General features: G+C 34.7%; 1 long non-coding RNA gene across 3 annotated transcripts in view; it reads left to right on the plus strand.

Moving 5' to 3' along the window:
- The window catches only part of LOC132015766 (uncharacterized), a 53343-nt gene that overhangs the window by 26328 nt on the left and 5201 nt on the right, over window positions 1-21814 (plus strand). Inside the window, exons 5-6 of one of the 3 annotated variants that reach the window (XR_009403764.1) lie at window positions 11634-11767; window positions 14239-14300. The exons of 1 other annotated variant lie outside the window; for it this stretch is intronic. This is a non-coding gene — a long non-coding RNA (uncharacterized LOC132015766). The remainder of the gene's footprint in view (window positions 1-11633; window positions 11768-14238; window positions 14301-21814) is intronic. One more of the 3 variants, XR_009403765.1, reaches the window with a different exon arrangement.

Raw genomic sequence — 21814 nt, forward strand, 5'->3', positions numbered from 1 at the left:
GGTTTCATAGGTATGCTAATCACAAGTTTTAAGAAAAAAATCTGGAGAAAATAACGAAAAAGCAATAAATTAAATTTATATAGGTTTCATAGGTATGCTAATCACAAGTTTTAAGAAAAAAATCTGGAGAAAATAACGAAAAAGCAATAAATTAAATTTATATAGGTTTCATAGGTATCTAATTGCAAATATCAAGGCTTTTAGCATATTGCATATATTGATGCTTTTAAATAAATAACATCTCTTTTAAATATAGCAAAGGAATCTAAATATCATGATGATTCAGTACTACCATATTTATTTAAAAATATATGAACAGGCTTTTCTTTTAGATTCTGTATTTATACTGTTTTTTTCCTTGAACTAATTCCCTAGAGAATCTTATCCTAAAAAAAATATATATATATATATATATATATATATAGTTGGATATTATTTTGTCAAGGGTTTTCTCATACTTCTTAAATATTAAAAATGCTATTTTATTTTTTATTTTATTTTTATTTTTATTATTTTTAAAGATTTTATTTATTTATTTGACAGAGAGAGAAATCACAAGTAGGCAGAGAGGCAGGCAGAGAGAGAGAGGGAGGAAGCAAGCTCCCTGCTGAACAGAGAGCCTGATGCAGGACTCGATCCCAGGACTCTGGGATCATGACCTGAGCCGAAGGCAGCGGCTTAACCCACTGAGCCACCCAGGCGCCCCTAAAAATGCTCATTTTAAATACAAAATATATCAAAAATACAAAAATATGTATTGAGATTTTTGTTTATTTTCTGTTTCTGTATGTTTCTATATAGAATATTGCAAAAGGGTTTTTCTATAATGAAGTTATAATTATTATGTCTACATGCTTGATCAAAACAAATATAATAGTTATTTTGATAATACTTAAATTTTACAAATGCATCTTTTAATGAGAGATTTTTTCATAAATCAGTGAATAAAAATTACTTTTATTTATTTTTTTTAAGGATTTTATTTATTTATTTGACAGAGATCACAAGTAGGCAGAGAGGCAGGCAGAGAGAGAGAGAGAGAGAAGGAAGCAGGCTCCCTGCTGAGCAGAGAGCCTGATGCTGGGCTCAATCCCAGGACACTGAGATCAAGACCTGAGCCAAAGGCAGAGGCTTTAATCCACTGAGCCACCCAGGCGCCCCTGAAAGTTACTTTTAGAAGGAATCTCTGTTCAGCTTCCAAACATTTCCTAATTTTCCTAATTTTTTTTTTTAAGATTTAGTTATTTATTTTAGAGATAAAGCAAATGCATGTGCACATGCAATCAGGAGGAGAGACAGTGGGGGAAGGAGAGAATCTCAAACAGACTCCCTGCTGAGCATGGAGCCTGACTTGGGGCTCAATCTCACAATCCTGAGATCATGATGAGCTGAAATCAAGAGCTGGTCCCTCAAATGAGCCACCCAAGGGCCCTTACTTTTCTTTTTTATAAATGTAAGCACTGTGATATCTTCATAATGATCAATATGAGAAGAGAAGAAAGTTTGGTTATAGCCATGCCAATGGTTGAACTTTTTCTGAATTATATGATACGTATCACACAATGATCTATTATTCAATTATTTTGTGTATTTTATCAATTATTTTCTCTTTCAAATTCATTAAAGACATCTGAATTTGCTAGAGAATTTGTTTCTTAGCCATTCAAGTCATGTCCTTTCTCAGTTTCTTATTTCTGCTAAGTAAACAAATAACTAACAAGTTTCCTCAGGGCTCACTTGGAAGAGCATGTAACTCTTAAACTTGTCATCATAAATTTGAGCCCCACGCTGAGTGTAGAAATTACGTAAATAAATAAGTTCTCTCAAGACTTTCCCACGATTATTGTTATTCTATTGTTATTTACTTTATTATTTAAAGACAATTTTTTATGAAGCTAAAAGGATCAACAAAACTCCCATGTAATTGAAAGTGGTATATTTTAGGTATCTTTGGATATATTTACATACTTTAGGATAAAAAAAAATGTTGGAACATTAAAGCAAAACTGTCATACTGTCATACTGTCATAATACATCTGAATTCTAACATCCAAAATGATCCCATTTCAAATGTCAGGTGTTTCCTTTTATGGAAATATGTGTAAGGAAAAGAAAGACATTAAGCTTTGCTGCCGGTTTAGCATACCTTTACTAAAGGGATCTTCTCAGACATCAAATTTTATATTATAGATTATTTGATGCCCTCAACCATTTTATACCCCAAGGTATAACGTTTGGTATCATGGGGAACCATGTTTTTTTTTTTTTTTTTTTTTTTTTTTTTTTATCAATTGTAAAAGGTTAGGTAGGAGAGGAGAACTGGTGTGATTTCAAATTGCAAGTATATGCTCAATCTCACACAAAAAGTACACATCAAAATTGCAGATCTAGGTTAGAAACTTTCCATAGTCCTTTTGGAAGCTGCTTCTCATCCATTTTGAATGCTTTTATTTTGCTTCCTTTCCATGACTCTTTAGATGATAGACTTAAGCCAATGAAACCCTGAGGTCTGAGCCATCTCTTTCCCAAATCTTTAAATCCAGACAACACATTTGGCTTTGGCCTTGCTAAACATATACTTATGACTGTAACTTACTAACGAGATATATCATTACAGGAGAGAAAATCCCCAATTATAAAGGAATTAATTTGGTATTCATTTTCAATAATTATAAAAATGTATACGAACATGTCATTTATTCAACCAAAATACTAGACCAGTGCTTCTCAAACTAAATTTAATGTGCATTGAAATCCCTTGGATGTCTTATTAAAATACAAATTTGGATTCCATATGGATTACATAGGTCGTGGAGAGACTTGAGATTCTGTAATGCTAAGAAATACCCAAGAGACTGTGCATAGACTAACTACACAATTAGTAATAAAACACAAGACCACATTTAAAATTGGGATTATATAAATATAAATATAAATATGATATAAATATATATTCTACATAGTTGGTTAAAATTTATACCTTCTGGTGACTGAAAAAAAAGAAAAACTAAATGAAATGCCAAATATAGTCATGTTTACATTCTTATTATATCTCATGCAAAAATATTCTAATCCAGGGGTTCAAAGAAATGGTACTGCCCCACTAGAAAATAGTGGGGAATATGGGAATCTGGATCTACATAGATGATAAACTTTTTTTTGGTGAAATAATGAGAACTATTATATGATTTTTTGACATTTGCCACCTATGCACCACTTACAGAGAAAGACAGACTTTAATATCATAGTTTAAGATCTAATCAAGAGAAAGTTAAAATGATAAAAAAAGGTCTGTCTTTTCCAATTCTCCATCCAGGCAGACATCTAGGACTTGGTTCTCCTCCACCTACATATCAAATAAATTTCCTTATATAATTAACCTCCTTAACAGTTCTTGAAACTAGATTACACTTTGAAGCTAATTTTGATAGATAAAACAATGATTCTCAATCCTATCATATCTAACAAGTGTGTTTTTATATTTCTATCATAAGTATGTTATACTGTCTCCTCTCCTACCTGAAATAAACCAAAAAGATAATAAAGCCAACCTTCAGAGATTATTAAATAATCAATAAAATGTTCTATTCTAAATAAGTGAAAAGCTATGTGTCTGTGAGTGTGTGTCTATGTTTGTGTGTCAAAGACCGCTATATTTCCAATTTCAAAGTTCTGTGTCTGAAAACACTTGGTATAACAAGTTTGAGTTCATCTTTATTGAATCTCTTTTCTCTCAACTGTGCAGTGACTCCTTTAAAAAAAATCTTCTAATTTTTTTTTAGTTAAATTCCCTTTCATTGGATCTTTATTTTCTGTCTGTGTCCTTTATGACGAATGGTTTTTCCTAATATGTTCAACTACTCTCTCTCTTGTCCTCTCTCTTACTGTATTTATTTTTATGCATTTGACACCCAGATTTTAACATTCTTAACCCATTATCACTACTAGATTTTATTCCCTGGATGCTAGCATTTACAGCCACATGAGCCTTGGATCAATCAATAGACCCTACAGGACTTTTCTTTTTTTAATCTAAATTCTTTTTTCTACCTACTCATTTTGTCAGGTTCTGCTTGAATAGGATCTACTCTAAAGAGATGAAAACTTCCTCTTTTATGTGTCCATAACACTTCATATATTTCTATTTTATAACATTTACTGAATTTTATAATTATTTGCATGACTATCAACTTTTCTAGAAATAATATGAATTCATACTCAAAGACTTTTTTCATACTTATAGTGTCAGTGTGGTGTTTGGAATATAGTAGACCATTTATAAGTAGACCCATTTATAAGGGTATTGAATAATTTTGTAGTTTTTAGAATCAGTAATTTATAATTTCAGAAACTGAATGAAAATGTACTGACTGACTTAGGTTCTTCTAGTATCTAGAGAATGAGGAGATACTTCAAAAGAGGTAATGTGTGAGGAAACCAGGAATTCCCCACAAATTTTACCTATTTATATTGTCTACAGATTAGAAAGTCTTTGAGTTGAGGGGTGCCTGGGTGGCTCAGTCAGTTAAGCATCTGACTCAGTTTCCGCTCAGGTCATGAACTCAGGATCATGAGATTGAGCCCTGAAGTGTGCTCCTGCTCAGTGTGGCCTCTGTTTGAGATTCTTTCCCGCTCTGTCTCCCTCACATTCCCGCTCTGCTCCTCGCCTGCCACTTGTGATCTCTCTCTCCCTCTCAAATAAATAAGTAAAGAAAATATTTTTTAAAGATTTTATTTATTTATTTGACAGACGGATATCACGAGTAGGCAGAGAAGCAGGCAGAGAGAGAGGAAAGCAGGCTCCCCGCTGAGCAGAGAGCCCAATGTGGGGCTCGATCCCAGGACCCTGAGATCATGACCTAAGCCGAAGGCAGAGGCTTTACCTCACTGAGCCACCCAGGTGTCCCTAAAATATTTTTTTTTTTTTAAAGGAAAGTTTTTGAGTTGAACTACCATTCTTTTTTTTAAATATAAATAAACAGGGAAGAGAGGTTTGTAAGTGATTTTTAATTATTGAGTTCAGGTGGGTCCTTCGCCTATTTGGCTTTCCTTACTTGAGCAAGTAAAAGGAAGTGAGAATTGAATAGAAGCAGAGAAAAAGAGGAAAGAAGGCTTTCTCTGCTCATGAATTGTAGGTGACTGGCAAAAACTTTAAGACCTAGAATAAAATTTTATTGAGGGCAATTGTAAAGACAGGTTTCTTTGTATTTCACACACCTGAAGGTGCACTCAAAAGAAATTTTTCATTGATTAAGTTGATATTAAAGAGAGAGTTGAGACAGGTTTAAAATGTACACATCTAGAATGACTTTTTAGAAGTTATTCCTTCTGAAAGTGGAACCTTTAAATTTAACACTTTTGGTATGTTCTAAGGCAAGTCAATTTTGTAAGAAAGCATTGTGAAACATAATTATAACTAATATCTTTTCTGTTCAGGAATTGTTTAAGTATAGTTTTCTCAGTTTCTCATGTCAGGAAGAATTCCACAGTGGAAAATGGCAGTTCCTATTATTTGTTCCTAAATCATGTCACCAAATAATGCTGTAAAAGGCTTTTTAGAATTCATAAAAATATGATCTTCAACTTAGATCACATTTCAAAAGAGAACTTCACGAGAGGCACATTTTAATTCCTCATTATATATTTTAGAAAAAAAATCCAAATAATTTTGTAATGAGAGCTGAGCAACATCTTTAATGGGAATAAATTTTAATTCTAAAACACACCAAACGGCTGAGACGTTCTCTTCTTTTCTGTTGACCATTCTAGTGATATTTTACCAGTACTAGTTTTTAAATTATATCTCTACATTTTTCTTAGCAATTTTAATCCCAATGAAAGAAAATATCTTACCCAGATAATATAAATATATAACTTAGAAGCAGTATTTTCTACTGAAGTAAGTGAAAATACATTGGTATATTCATTCTAACCCTAAAAGATTGTCAGTTGTTTGTTTCATAAGTGGAATGACCTTAGCTTAAGAGAAAATGAGATCTGTAATAATATAAGCATATTTATAATTTAACTTGTTAATGTTAATTCATCATGGATGGTTGCCATATCTACAAAGTAAATTTTAGGGGATGCTGTAACAGAGGGGCAAAGATTTTATCATGAGACTAAAAACAATTCTAAATCCATATTCTTGTTTTCAAAAATGATTGGCATGGATTATGAAAACAAATCTACACACATAATGACTGCAGATTGTGCCATGTTAATTTACAATTAGTTTATCAAACCAAAATTTCCTTTGCTTCCCTACTCTTTTTCCAATCCAGGAAGGTTTATCTCAAGGCTCATTCCCATTTGCTGTCTGTGCCCTTGAAATCTACCTTTCAAGCTGCTTCTTATAGTTGCTACAGCTTGGATTTCCCAGAAAGAACTTACATTAGCCTGCCAGGGCCTAATTCATAAAATATTTCTAACACTACAGATTAGTCCTGAGCCATTTTACAGCTTTGGAAAGTCTATACCGTAAAGAATGCTCCCTTTCATTCCAAAGCCATTTGCATTTTATTTGTGCCTCAAAGGAGGAACAATCCAAACTGATTAGAATCCGCAGACACTGTGCATAATGAAAAATTAATTGCATCAATCTTTTCACTGTAGTGGTCTTAACAACTCATTTTCAACTGGTCATTTTTCCACCTGCTCACCAGGGCCCAGGCAGCTGAGGCAAGCATATCTCTGACATTCACAGAATACCAATGAAGCTAAGGTCACCAGTACGTCATGCAAGTGGGAGCTGAGAATCCTGAAAGAGGTGTGAGCTGTTGGAATGAGCGAGAACTATTATGTGACAGCGGAGAGCAGAGACAGGCTATGACAACCCAACCAGGCATGGTTTGAATTAACAAAAGAGAACGGAAACGAGAAAGTCTAAATCAGCAACGGGAAAGGTTAGAGTGGTGCTACCCCACTGGAGAATGAGTGCTATGTGCCGCTGACAGTGGTGATAAATCAATAATTGCATGCGAGCGTCATCGGAACCAATCTGATATAGCAGGTGGCAACAGTGGTCCAATCATATACATCAAAATGGGGCTTTGGCTTTTGAGATAGGGTTAGAATTCAGTATATTTTGTAAAATACCCATTTCAGTTACTGTTCGACAAGACTTCATGTTCTTATTGATGAAATGATACATCAAATCCCTGCTCTTTCAATATATAAGGTCTTCTGTTTTAAGAAAACTCTGACACCTATAGATTTTTGATAATTTTTTCAACAAGTTTCTTATAGCTTTCTGGGTCTTCGTTTCAAGATTGACAGTGATTTTAAGAACTTCGTTATTCCCCAAGATATTTACAATGATAACTGATATGATATCCATCATGCTATGGAAAATGCATTATTGTTTTCATAGCCAGAAATGTGAATTTTGGGGTGCCTGGGTGGCTCAGTCCTTAAACGTCTGCCTTTGTCTCAGGTCATGGTCCCAGAATCCTGGTTTGAGCCCTTATCAGACTCCCTGCTCAGAGGGAAGCCTGCTTTCCCTCCACTACCCCTGCTTGTATTCCTGCTCTTGCTGTCACTCTCTCTCTCTATCAAATAAATAAATAAAATCTTACCAAAAAAAAAAAAACCCTGAATTTTACTCACATATTATTTAGCAATAATTTTATGAGAAAATGTATATTTTTACTGACACATTATTTACCAATAATTATATGAGAAAAATGTATAACCCTATGAAGGTGCAATAGAGCTTTTTAGATTCCTGAATACATTTATTTGCATATGGAGGAAGTAAAATTCTCAAAAAAGTAAAATCCTGATGCTCCTACCAATAAGGAATTTCTTCGGCTAATTAATTAATGAGGAAAACATAAGAGGCTTAAACAGATTCAAAGCTGAATCTGTAGATCATACACGTATAAAGGCAATTGATAATGCTGTTTGGAATTTGCTTATAGATAAAAAAATTGACTCATAACCTAAATAATAATAAAATATAATATTTCAAATAATCTTCTTTAGGACTAAAATAGATTGTATCATTCCTAAAGTGTATTTATATTATTATCAACAAGGATCTTTTCTATTATTATCAACAATTTGTAGTTACAAAATAGAATAATAGAAGACAAACAACCAAACACCTACAACAACCAAAGATCCCTAAATTATATGGAGTAAAAGCAAAGAAAATTAAAAAAAGAAAACCTTTTAGATGGGACTAATATAAGAATGAAGTATAATATCAAAATGTGCTTCATTCCTTGAAAATATGCCTATACAGAGTGAGGGTTCCTATGAAGAAACTGCACACTTTCTTTTTCCTGGCTATAATTAGAGTCTTCAGTGATGATAAATGTGGACAAATAAGACATCTTTGGGGTGCCTGGGTGGCTCAGTGGGTTAAAGCCTCTGCCTTTGGCTCAGGTCATGGTCCCAGGGTCCTGGGATTGAGCCCCACATGGGGCTCTCTGCTCAGCAGGGAGCCTGCTGCCTCCTCTCTCTCTGCCTGCCTCTCTGCCTACTTGTGATCTCTGTCTGTCAAATAAATAAATAAAATCTTAAAAAAAAAGTCATCTTTAAAACAAGTTAATCAGAATTTATCTGGTTGTGATATGTCATAAAAATATTTGAGAAAATATATTTTAAGTATCCACTTATGATAGAGAAAACTATACTGATATTATCTATTATGTTTTGAAGTTCCAAATATGCTTGTTTACTAAGTAATTATAGCCCTTTTCCATTCATTTTAGAAACAAAACAAACTAATATATATCAAAAAATGAAAAAAAAAACTATCATTTCATTTAGATAATGGCTCAAGTCCTTGATTTTCTTTCTTTCTTTCTTTCTTTTATTTTCATTTCATTTCATTTTTTTTTTTTTTTTACTTGTTGTTTTAGGGGGTGGGGTAGAAACCAGAAAGAATATTTCCTTTTTTTCCCTCATCAGCAGAAGCCCACTATAAGATTATGAATAGGCACAACCCTTCTAAGGGACCTAGTCTCTGAGAGAGTAGGCAGGATCAGCGAGAATAATCACTTTTTGTTTTTCTCCCCCTACTTCAGGTCATATAATACAGGTGAAAATATTACTTAATAGCCATTGTTAGTTCTCCCCTCCGTACTTTAATGGCGGCCCCCACCATCCCAGCCACCTGAGCCTGTGTCTCCTGAGTTATTATCCTTAAAAGGCAAAAAAGAAGATCCACTTGGAGAGTCAAAGAAATAGGGTAACCCCATTCTCTTTCAAAGGAGGTGAGAGAGATCGATTATAAGCAAAGAGTTTGTCTCGGAAAATTCAAGATGATGTGATGAAATATTTTAATCTATCTGCATAAAAGAAGAACCTGCATAGGTAGAAAATGCAAATGTTTCCCGTTCTAAGCCTCGAATACGTAGCTTGAATAAACAATAAACGTAAGGACTCTGGGAAATAGGTCTTTTTATGCTCATGCACTTGAGCAAAGAGTATCTTCTAATTGTTATATTCAGTCAGTCACCATTTAAATAATTTGTAGCATGGTACATGTGATTGTTTATGGACTATTGAGTTCAAAAACCCAGAAGGGATGGGCTGCAGAACACAAGTGGGGAAATTAACCTTAGCTAGAAAGTCACCCTTCTTTTGTAACTGGAAACGTGGTGGGGGTTTGATGGCACATGTAACCTTTGTAGTTGCTAACAAAAAGCCTAAAGAATTTCCACTTGACAGTTTTTGTTTTTTGTTTTGTTTTTCCTGGGAGGGGAGATGCATTGTCCTTGTTTAAAACAAAAGGGTAAGAATAGTTTAGGAGTAAAAAGAATGTGGCTGTAACAGTTCTTGCTGTCTCCAGCCTTGCTAATAGGATGTGACTCTCCAAGTTCTATTTTATATCATTATCATTGCAAGTCTCCTCACAACACCCTTCAAATGTGTGTTTTCCTGAGACACCCCTTTGGGCTGTTCAGTAGACAAGAAAGTCTCAGTATACTTGAAACATATTTGGACAGCCATTCTTGACAGGCATGTGAAGAGTTTTGATTTTATACTTCTTCGGGAGCCTTCCACATTTCCTACTGTATTTCTTGATCACACCAGCCTGTTCTATGCCTAGTACACATGTAAATTAAAACAAGAAAAAACACATCAAAAGAACAAAAACTATTTTACTAAATAATTTGGTGGAGAGTCACAAAATTTATGGGTTTAATTATTTTTTTTTCTCATTCTTTTCCTTAAAAAACAAACAAAAAAACCCCCAGTAACTTGGTAGGAAAAAAAAATCCTCTTAACGATGATATATACTCTTCCCCATCAAATTTTTTGAAATGTCAATTATGGTCAAAATCTCAGGATTTAGTTATGTGAAGAGCTTGAAAAAGTCTTACAGATTATTCAGTTTTATCCTGCCTTTCTGATCACTGTTGATTCTGTTACACCTTTTCCTCCCACCTTCTTTTTAGAATCATTGTTCTAAATCTAAGCTACATTTTGAAGGTCAGTTGGAGTAAGGCACTGTGGCCTTATTGTTAAGTTGTTTAAAGGACTCATGTATGTCCAGATCTGCTTTTGTGTTGGAGTTGCTGTTGCTAGATACACACAATTAGGTTCTTACGAAATTGCAGGAAAACCTTGATAATGTGTACACCTATTCACTGTAGTCATGTCATTTGCCAAAACTCACATTCACATAATAGATGCTAATGGTTGCAAAGAAACCATAAAATCTATTGAGTAATAAATCTACCTTCTATGTGTGTTTAATATACTGCCTGACTATGGAAACCTTTGATAAAGCACAAATGTGTCTGATTGCACAAATTATGGATTATGTGAAAACTACCACTTTAGAGCCACTAGAATCGTTGTTTTTAATACTCTAAAGACAAAATACTTCTGCCTTAATTCTCCTTGGTGTTTTAATTCGGCTTGAATGGTGTCCTTAATTCTCTACGTCATAAGTTAAGAGCATTGTAGAAAGTGAGTGTGTCCAGCTGATGGTAATTAGGATGGTGAATGTTCTAAAACTTCATTATTGAAAAATAGGTTAAGAAACCGGGCAATAACCCTTTGAAAGAGAAAACTTGAAGTCCTGTCAAGTGAGAGGAAGCAGACACACAGTACAGCTGCAAAAGGCAGACATGCAATCATGGATGAAAATTAACTGGAAACAGATTTTTGTTTAGCCTCAACATAATGAAGGCCTTTCCCCTGAAATTTCCAGAGACAAATTGAGTAGGTTAGTGCTGCTACTGCAAGTTGCCAAGCAGAGCTGAAAATGAACTTTTTTTTTTTTTTTTGGCTTCCCTAATTACTAGCTATTCTCTAGACTCAACATGGGCATTCTCTTCAAAAAGTCTTGTCTGATCTCCCCTTCTCGTTGCATCATCTCCAAAGTGCTTAATCATAAAAGCATGTTATGCTCTTTATTTTATTTGTTACATTGTTTGTGTGCTTATGTACTTCTCCTACTAGTCCACAGTTCTCCAATACTAGCATCTGTCATAGTAGCAGATATGAAGGAAGGATTCCCACATTGGGATTTCTAAGAGCACATCAAATAACTTTTGAGAACCTAAGTGAGCCAACAATGGGTCAGCTGGGGATAGTTTCTTCTCTTCTCTTTGCGATCTCATAAAGGATATCTTGAGCAATGTTATGATCACATATGTCGATCTTTCCAGTTGAGTGCACATGGCATCTTCTCTCATTGATGACTCCGATGAAGAGATCGCCCCGTATAACAAGAGAAGAAAGTTATAATCTCACAAACCAATTGCTAAATTTCACCAAAGTGATTGCTTTAAAATATTACTGGGTAAGTACTGACCCTTTTCAAATATCTGCACACTTTTGAATAGCTTTTTGAAATTCACTAAACTTTTTGGATAATGCTGGCCTCCTCCCATGAATATCATAAGTTTTCTCTTCTCCAACCATCATAATCCTGACTTTTTGATGTAGTTGCCAATGTGAATGTTAATAGATTCTAAAATAAACTCTCAAAACTATTCCTCCCTTGGTCTTTCCACCTTAGTAAATAAATCTTCCTTGATTCAGGAATTCCTTCTATGTTTTGCATTTGATCTTCTAGCAAACTCTGTCACCACTATCTCCACACATCACGGGTTCGTCCTCATTTGTGCTTTGCCATTGCGGACCAAGCCACCATCATTTCTCATTTGTTTAACACCAATGGCTCAGACTGCACTTAAATTCTCGTATACTTCTTATCCTACTTTTTAGTCAGCTACAAAATTGATCATTTTGATGATTTCCCATTGAATTTTTGATAGAAACCTATATTTGTTTATTTAACCAAATACACTACATGGTATGAACCACGGTTACTATATTTCAAATTGTTTGAAATAAATGAAATGTATGTTTCAAGACCTTGCAATTGCACTAGCCACCTGAACCTAATTTTTTCATTATAATTTAGTATTTTATTTTTAAAAATACGGTTCGTAGAATCATATAAGCTTTGAGGCTCATCCAAACTTCTCCAGTCAGGCTTCTTTTCATTATTTAAGCATTTAATCTTTAACCATTTAATTAATTCCATGTTTACCTTTGAAGAAGAGGTTATTCTCCATTTCAGAAGGCTCAACTCTTTTCCTCTCACAACTTCATAGAACTAAACAAGTCTACAATTGTCAGATTTAATTTTTAACATATATATTTTCTGGTTTTGCTCATAGAATTACAAGTTCTGGAATGGCAGAGACGTCGTTTGCCTCCTCCATTGTTCTTTCTCCATTCCCTAAAATACAGCAGTCCGTAAATTTTGCAGATTTGTCAATGAATTAAAGAAGAAAAGATGAATAACTACATGGGATGTTTTTGTACATAAGACTCTGCTTTTAGGACAAATGCCCCTCACTGTCAGGCCATTCTTTATCTAGAACACGTTTGCCTAACCTTTGATAGCCAAACCATTCAATATTCTAAAAACATGTGGCTTAGAGTTCAGGTCAGTGGTCCAAATATTATCTGAAGTAGTATGAGAACACATTAATACATGGGTGGAGAGAGTACTCAGCCAAATATCAAAACTACATTGGAAAAAGAATATATTTCATTCACAAAGTAGCTGTGTAAGAATCATGATACGATCTCATCTATAACTGACATAGATTCAAATTGGACGTCTTGATTCTGCCCTGTGAGGATCTCAATAAACTTGTTTCTTCTTCTTCCTCCTCCTCTCTCCTCCCCCTTCCCCTTCTTCTTCTCCTTCTCCTCCTCCTCTTCTACTTCTCCTTCTACATCTACTTCTCTTTCCTCTTCCCCTTCCCCTCCCTCTCCTCCTCCTCCTCCTCTTCCTCTTCCTCCTTCTTCAGCTTCTCTCTGAAGTTGGAGTTAATGCCAAGATGATCATGTAGTGCTCTTGTGTTTGGGGTCTCTCTGGTTATCTGTCCATGCCAATGCTCTCTGAGCAGAATACTATACTTCCTAGTTCTGTCCATTACCTGGTTTGGGGGTGTTGATAGGTGAGATCATAGCTGCATTTTTCTTTCTCCTCTTTAACAGAACTCTAGAGGTTTGGTGCAATTTGTGTATTACCAAAACTCACTTAAAAAAAAAAAGACATGATATGCATGAATGTGAAATCTCACATCCTTTCTCTCTCTCTCTCTCTCTCTCCCTCAAACTGTATGTGTTAACCCCAAAGATTTTCCTAATGCAAATGAATCATGACTTTCTATAACAGGTATTAAGGAAAGCTTTAAATATTTTTTGAGCACCAGGACTCTGAAAATATACAATTTTAGTTCTAAGGTTTACAAATCTAAGTTTCATTAATTTTCTTCTGGAAATAATTAATTTTATTCCAGAACATTTTAAATTTCACATCTGTTGACTATTCTAATTGGCATGCTAGAACTAATGCAGCACTAAAGAAAGCCAGTAAGTAGAAATGGCTTAATGTTTCACATACATTGACACTGGAAAGAAGCCAGATTGGCATGAGGAAACATTACATTGGTTTCTCAAGTTATTCATTCATCTACAACTTGGATTTGTTTCCAAACTTCCCTGATTATCCAAGTTCTTGATCTTTTCCTTTTCATCCTCATGCCTAAATAATTTCTTAAGTTTCCTTGTATTGAGGAAATTCAATATTTCTGATTTAAAGACTTCATTTTGAGAAAATTTTATTTTATACCTATTTATTACCTACAGGTTAGATATATGAGAAAATACATTTTTATTTTATAATTCTGTTTTATTTATTTTTATTATTTATTTATTTATTTATTTCTACCTTTTATCATTTTAAAGGAAGAAACTGGGAATTTACATCAAGAGTTCTAGAAATGAGTTAAAGGGACAAAATAGAAGAGGTATGCCAGCTTTAAAAAAATGGGACCATGCAGCTGTGCACCATATGTCTACCTGAAGTATGCCAATTATATGTCATAAAAGAAGGATGGAGACAAAATCTGGCTAAATCAGTGAAAGGCTGTCTTAACCAGTGAAAATCACCTTTTCTGAATTGAAAAAACCCATCCAAGAACCTGGACCAACACTGATTGAAATCAAAGAGTTAATCTGATTTTATGTTTTCCTAATTCAAATGATTTTTTTTTTCAGCCTACCCCCAAAGGTTTGGAAATATACAAATACCAGTTTTTAATGCACAACTCTGTAGATGACTGTGAATATAAATTTTGCATTTTATAAGTCATAATTTTAGAATTTATTATCAATTCATCCCAAATAGGTTAACATATGAACTTCGTACCAAAGAAGATTTACTCAAAGTAGTAAATAACTGTGTTTTTCTACAAATTATATACAGTCTTAATTTGGAAAAATATATAACAAATATTTTATTAATAGTGGTTTATTGGCTAATATATCAGCTTTCCAAAGATAAAGCATTAAAAACATACATTCTAAATTAAATACTTAGACACTCATTCACATTTGAAATAAGATCTTTTAAAAGAAATAGAAAGCAGTGCCTGGCTGACTCAGTTGGTAGAGCATATGACCCTTGATCTCAGGGTAATGGTTTCAGTCTCACATTGGATGTAGAGATTACTTAAGGAAATTAAAAAATAATAATAATTAATTCTCTTTTAAAAATAAGAAATAAAAAGAGGTGATGGAGAAACTAATGTTAAATTATTTTATCTCTTGTTATGTCTTTTATGTTTGACAATTATTTGTGACCAATTTATTCACATAGACTATTTCTAGTTAGATCACAACAGGCCACTTGCATAATACAACTGAATTTAGAAGTCTTTACGAGTGGTCACTTGATATAGGAAATGTGATTTATATTTTAGATGTATAGATCAAAAGGAAATTTGTTAAATGGCATTTAACAAATTTCTACTGTTAGAAATAATGAGAGAATTCCACAATGTGGATGTATATGAGATACAATATCAAAAAAAAGAACAATTCTTGCAGCAACAAAGAAATGTACTAAAATTTTTATAAAATTATCCTATTCACAATTACAACAAATTTGTAATGTACATAAGAATAATCATAACAAGAAATCTGTGGGATTATAATAAGAAAATAAATAAATTTTACTAAAATATTTTAAAACAATGTATTATCAATTATTGATTTTGATATTGATTATAAATATAAAGATGAACATAAATTGATTATAAATTATAATATATGTAAGTCCTGGAGATGTAATGTACAGTATATGCCTATAGTTATTAATAATGTATTACATACTTGAAAGTCACTAAGAAAATAGATCTTAAAAGTTCTCATCATAAGAAAAAATTACATAACTATTTGGTAATGGATGGGTTGACTAGATTTTTGGTGATCATTTAATAATTTATACATACTGAATCATTATGTTATATACCTGAAACTAATTTAATGTTATATTTCAATTGTATCTCCATACAAATATTTTTTAAAAGAAAATAAATTAAGCAAAACATATATGATCATGGATATGAAGGTTCAGTATTAGAGAGACATTATTTTCCATATTTTTTCCATATTTCCATTTTCCATATTTCCATATATCCTTATTTTCCATAAGTTAATATAGTAATTAAATTACATCTTAATCAAAATCCAAAAATGGGTTTTTTATGGAAAATTATGCTTGACTTTAAAACTCATGGGGCACCTGGGTGGCTCAGTGGGTTAAAGCCTCTGCCTTCAGCTCAGATCATGATCCCAGGGTCCTGGGATGGAGCCCCGCATCGGGCTTTCTGCTCAGCAGGGAGCCTGCTTCCTCCTCTCTCTCTGCCTGCCTCTCTGCCTACTTGTGATCTCTGTCTGTCAAATAAATAAATAAAATCTTTAATAAAAAAATAAAATAAAACTCATAGGGCAAAATAAATGCACATTAAAAGAAGAAACAAGAGGAAGTATTTTCCCTACCAGATTGGAATGTATATTTGTTACTTATGTTAATTAAAATAGTGTTATTTTGGTGGAAGTCAATCAGTAGACCAGTGGAATGGAATAAAGAATCCAGATATAGATCTACGCATACAAAGCCCTCAATGTACCTCATGTCCTGTTAATGATATTCTGTGTCGTCCCCTACCTAATTGAATAGTGGTAACCTTAGTAACCTATAGGGAATAGAGGAAATGGTGTGTGATATCTGAGGCTGTCATAAAAGATGTTGGGTCTTTTGACTTGTTCTCTCTTAGATTATTCATTCTGGAGGAAGCCAAAGTCATGGCTTAGGGACACACAAGCAGTGCTATAGAAAGGTTCACATGGTGAGAAACAGTTCTTGTACTTACTAACAGCCAGCACGAACTTGACAGCAAAGTGAATGAGCTATCTCAGAAGCAAATCCTTCAGCTGCAGTCAAGGCTCAGATGACTATAGCCTCAGCTGGCATCTTGTCTATGAAGGGGAAACTCCAAACCAAAACAACCCCACTATGCCAATTCCAAATTTATGGGCCAAAAAACAAAGCTAATAAATGTTTATGGTTGTTTAAAGCTACCAAGTTTTGAGATAATTTGTTATACAGCAATTGGTAGCTAATACACATTTCTGCATATAGAAATAGGGTGCTGTGGGGCACCTGGGTGGTTCAGTGGGTTACAGCCTCTGCCTTCGGCTCAGGTCATGGTCCCAGGGTCCTGGCATGGAGCCCCGCATCAGGCTCTCTGCTCAGCAGGGAGCCTGCTTCCTCCTCTCTCTCTGCATACCTCTCTGCCTGCTTGTGATCTCTGTCTGTCAAATAAATAAATAAAATCTTAAAAAAAAAAAAGAAATAGAGTGCTGTCATAACACAAATTAATGTGTAACAAATTCATACTTAGCTCATGTCATATAATTTCTATGTGATCTGTTCTATCCTATTGATACCCACAACATCCTATTGATTATATGGGTCAGGTCTACTTAATATAAAAGGAGAATATACAACTGCATGCATACTAGGGTCATTGGGGTTCACTTTTGAGGTTGGGTACCACAACTATTTTTTTAATTAGATAGAAGACATAGGTCTTTCTCTCTTTTTTCTTTTTTTCTCTTTTTTTTTTTTTAAGACATAGGATTGATTGTAATCTTGAGTTATTAGCTTATTAGCACAGCAGCTTATTTAAATCATTCTTGGCCAGGTGTAATTGGGTGGCTCAGTTGGTTAAGATCAGGCTCTTAATTTTGGCTCAGGTCAAGATCTTAGGTCATGAGAACCACTGAGCCCAGCTCTGTACTGAGCAGGATCCTGGTTAAGATTCTCTTCCTTTCCCTCTGCCTCTTGCTCCATTCTTCCCACCCACCTCTGCCACTCCTGAGAACACCCCCTCTCTCCCTCTTAAAAAAAAAAAATTATTCTTGGTCACTTGTATATGTGTACATGCACTTATGTGAGTGTGTATTTGTATGATTTAATTATATTTTTAAATTAATGTTACGTTCATATACTACTTATTCTTTCTCCCCAAAAGCACTCACTTATGTGTAGTTTAATCACACACACACACACACACACACACACACACACACGAGATTCTCTTTACTTATTTTCCTCCTGTCAAAACAATGGATTTAAGATATGTTAATTTATATTGCCAGTAATTGTTATCAGACTTACATTTTTTTTGTTTTTGTTAATAATGCTTATGGAATAGTATCTCAATATTATTTTGATTTTATATATTTATTACTAACAAAGCTAAAGATCTATGATTATTCTATATTTTGGTTTATGCTTTATTTATTTATTAATTTTTTATTTGTCCATTTTTCTATTGTGTGATTTTTAGGTATATTAAATTCTTCTTATACATTAAAAATAGCAATTTGTTGATTTTCTGTGTTGCAAATATTGTCAACAATTATACCATCTCTTAACTTTGACCATTAACATATTCAATCCTCCACTTTGTGAATAAAACCATACATTAAAAAACTAGAAATATGTGCTAAATTGATATCATTGATAGCCCCAGTTAATAATCTCCCTTTATCCATGCTTCCTTTCCTTAAAAATATGTGATGCCCTCTCCCTCTGATTTTGGTTATGACTATCTATGACTATCTGCAGTGAGTAGGATGTTAACAGATTTGATGCACAAAATAGTCTCAAAACAGAGCTTGAGATTTTCTACATCCTTCATCTGCCTTCACTACGAGAACAAGCCTAGATTAGCTATCTCTTGAGACTTCACCATTCCTATGAGAAAAAGCTCAGTCTAGCAAGCTATTGGTTGTTAAATGTGAGCAGAACTGAATTGTCCTGGTTGTAACCTTCTAGACCAGCTAACCTCCAGTCCCATAACTTCCCATTAAGACAGGTCAGTTGATCATGAGCCAGATCAGAGAACTACCCAGCTGTCCTATTTCTGCTACCTAAGAAGTAATAAAAACTCTATGTGGATGGAGGAATGTGAAGACAAACTGCAACCCCAGGCTGGCACTATGTCATTCAGTGTTAGGGTGTTTGTTGCCCAGTGACAACTAACCAACACGATGTAGGAAGTGTAGTGATCTACATCTACATGATGTAGATCAGTGTGTTCAATGAAGGAGACAACCTCACCTTAATTTACAGGGTTAGGGTTTTGACCTTGCACAACTGCTAGAGGAGCTAGATATTGAAGTTCTGAGAAGGAAGTTGAGTGATAGGACTAGTCACCAACCAGAAAATCTTAAAAACCTAGCTCATCTCACCACTGAAATGGAACTACTAAGGGAGATCTTTTGGAGAGCTCTCTATGAGACATCACCATTATGGGTCCACTGTCTAGCTTCTGGTGAAGGACATGGGGCCAACGTTAGTCAATAGGTTCAACAGTTAGGAAGAAAAGCTGCATGTGGGTGGAGGAGTTTGAAGACAAGTTGGAATTTGCTGGCAATTTTATGTCTGTACGTTACCACACTTAACCATGATGACTTCAGAGAGTAACAGCTGCCTCTGCATCCATTTTTTAAAATTCACCCCAAATTTTCCTTTGGCCAACTCTAACATATATTTAACAAAATTCCAAAAGTACTGTCCATTCTAGTCAATTTGATTTTTATAAACACATTTTTAAATACATTTAATGGTCAAAAAAACAAATGACAACAAAGCCATCTCACGTGAAGTAACCAGCTCTCATTCAACTGAAGGCACCAAACCCTCTCCTCAAAAGGTGATTCAAAAGTTCCACATTATGCTCTATCCATCTTTGGTTCATTTTTCTTGTGGTTGAGTGACATTCCATTTTTGATATCCTGTGATTTAAACAGTGAGGTATTTTATGATAGTAGTGCAACAGGAGATGGGGGTAGGGGTAGAGAAAAAGAAAACATAATTGGTTAACATCAAAGTAAGGAAGAAATACTGACATATTCCAAAATTCTCTTTCTGTGGCTGTTCATTTGGTCATAGGTGAAGTGACAGTTATAATTTCTTCCCACATCTATTGAATATTCTTTTGTCTCTGAGCAATTATTTCTCTTGGTCATGATTCCTTGCCTAGTGTGACAAGTCATACTATCATTCCTGAAGGGTCTGTACCATTTGTAGTCTTGACTGTTCTGAGGTGTTAAATCAGTCAACTTTAACACACAAATTGCAGATTCTGAAGAACACTCCAGACTACTGCAAAGTGGATCTGAGTTAAAACTTCATTAAATCTTCTGATCTCTATAAGCACCCCAACTGACTGGTGAACCACAATGTTGTTGGAGTCACCAAGTATTAGTCACATCAGGGCTAGTGTCCAGTATCCCTGTAAGTCTGGTTATTTTCACTTTTTCAGTGAAGAGCTATCCTGGCAAATGACCACAAGTCATGTTAGGGAAGGATAGAAGGTAGATTTAAAATTTGCAGTAAATTAAGATCCTTCCGCAGAAGGATCTCTCCTCTTCTTAATTAAGAGACAATGGGTCTGTGATTTGGCTCAACTCTTGAGAGTTAAGAAGTGACTCTATTGTGATCAAATGAGACTTCTGAGCTTTTTTACTGCTACAAATCAATGAAATTTTAGTAGGTTTCCCACTTATTGCAGTCCAAGGACATCATGATCAATTAGCCAATGCAAATGATCTCTGTGAATTCATTACAGTAATCACATGCACCATGTCCCTAATGAGTAAATGCTACCCCATGGTCCTTGCCCATTTCAGTGGCAGCATTTCTCACTGTTATTTCTACTCTGCAGAGAATAGCCATTACAACGTTGTTAAAGGATGTCTTTCCTCTACATCCAATATATTTCTCGAAGCCTTTTTTAAGGGTATTCTATTCAACTTCCTATTGGATGTAATTAGGGAGAGGGTAAACAGCTCTGACATTATAAATCCATTCCAGCTTTGAGTCTCTCTTCATCTTTGTGTATCTTCCTCTGTTAGATACCAAGAATTTCTGGCGTGAGAACAGAATTTAACATGAGTCACCTCATATTTTGGTCTCAGTCTGTAATTAACCATTACAGCCTTTTCTTCTTTTTTTCTCTCTCTCTCTCTCTCTTTTTTTTTTTTTTTCCAAAGATTTTATTTATTTATTTATTTGACATAGAGAAAGAGATCCCAAGTGGGCAGAAAGGCAGGCGGGGGGGGGGGGGGGGGGGCCCCCCTGCCGAGCAGAGAGCCCAATACAGGGCTCAGTCCCAGGACCCTGAGATCATGACCTGAGCGGAAGGCAGAGGCTTAAACCTCTGAGCCACCCAGGCACCCCGTGAGAACCTTATCTAGCCTTATAAGCTAACACATTGAATCTATAATCTCTGCCAACTATACCCCTGTAAGGAAATGGAGGGTTCATGGCTGGGTATATGGGAAGCTAACAAATAGATCCAACCAAGAATCAGGTGGTAGGTCTGGAACTGCAGTTGATCTCCATGGTCAGCAGTCAAGAGAACTGGGTGTGAAGCAGAAGTGAGAGCCACATAAAAATTGCCAGCGCTTAATGCTTTTCGCTGTCTCCTCATCTCACCACACTGACCTGCAGAGGGTATTGGCCACCTTTACTTCACTTATAACTTTCAACTTCTAAAAATATTCCTCTTTCAGCCAATTCTAACTGGGAGTTATATAGGAGAAGTGCATTCTGGAGAATAGTTCCAGCTTAGTTGAGTTGATAGCACAGAAAGCAACTTCTTTAACCTCAAAAAATCTATATAAAATAAAACCAGGCCAAATAGCATATATAACACAGATACATTACATTACGAGTGTTCCCTTGATGTTGAAAAGGCAAAGTGGATTATAATTCCTACTATTACTCAACATGAAAATCCTGATCAATTGCCTACAAATGAAGAAGCAAAAAGATACATAAGAAATGGCTAAGGAAACCATATAAGATGATCATTTATGTGCGCCTGGGTGGCTCAGTGGGTTAAGCCGCTGCCTTCGGCTCAGGTCATGATCTCAGGGTCCTGGGATGGAGTCCCACATC

Source organism: Mustela nigripes, chromosome 1, assembly GCF_022355385.1.
Source record: "Mustela nigripes isolate SB6536 chromosome 1, MUSNIG.SB6536, whole genome shotgun sequence".
Classification (NCBI taxonomy): domain Eukaryota; kingdom Metazoa; phylum Chordata; class Mammalia; order Carnivora; family Mustelidae; genus Mustela; species Mustela nigripes.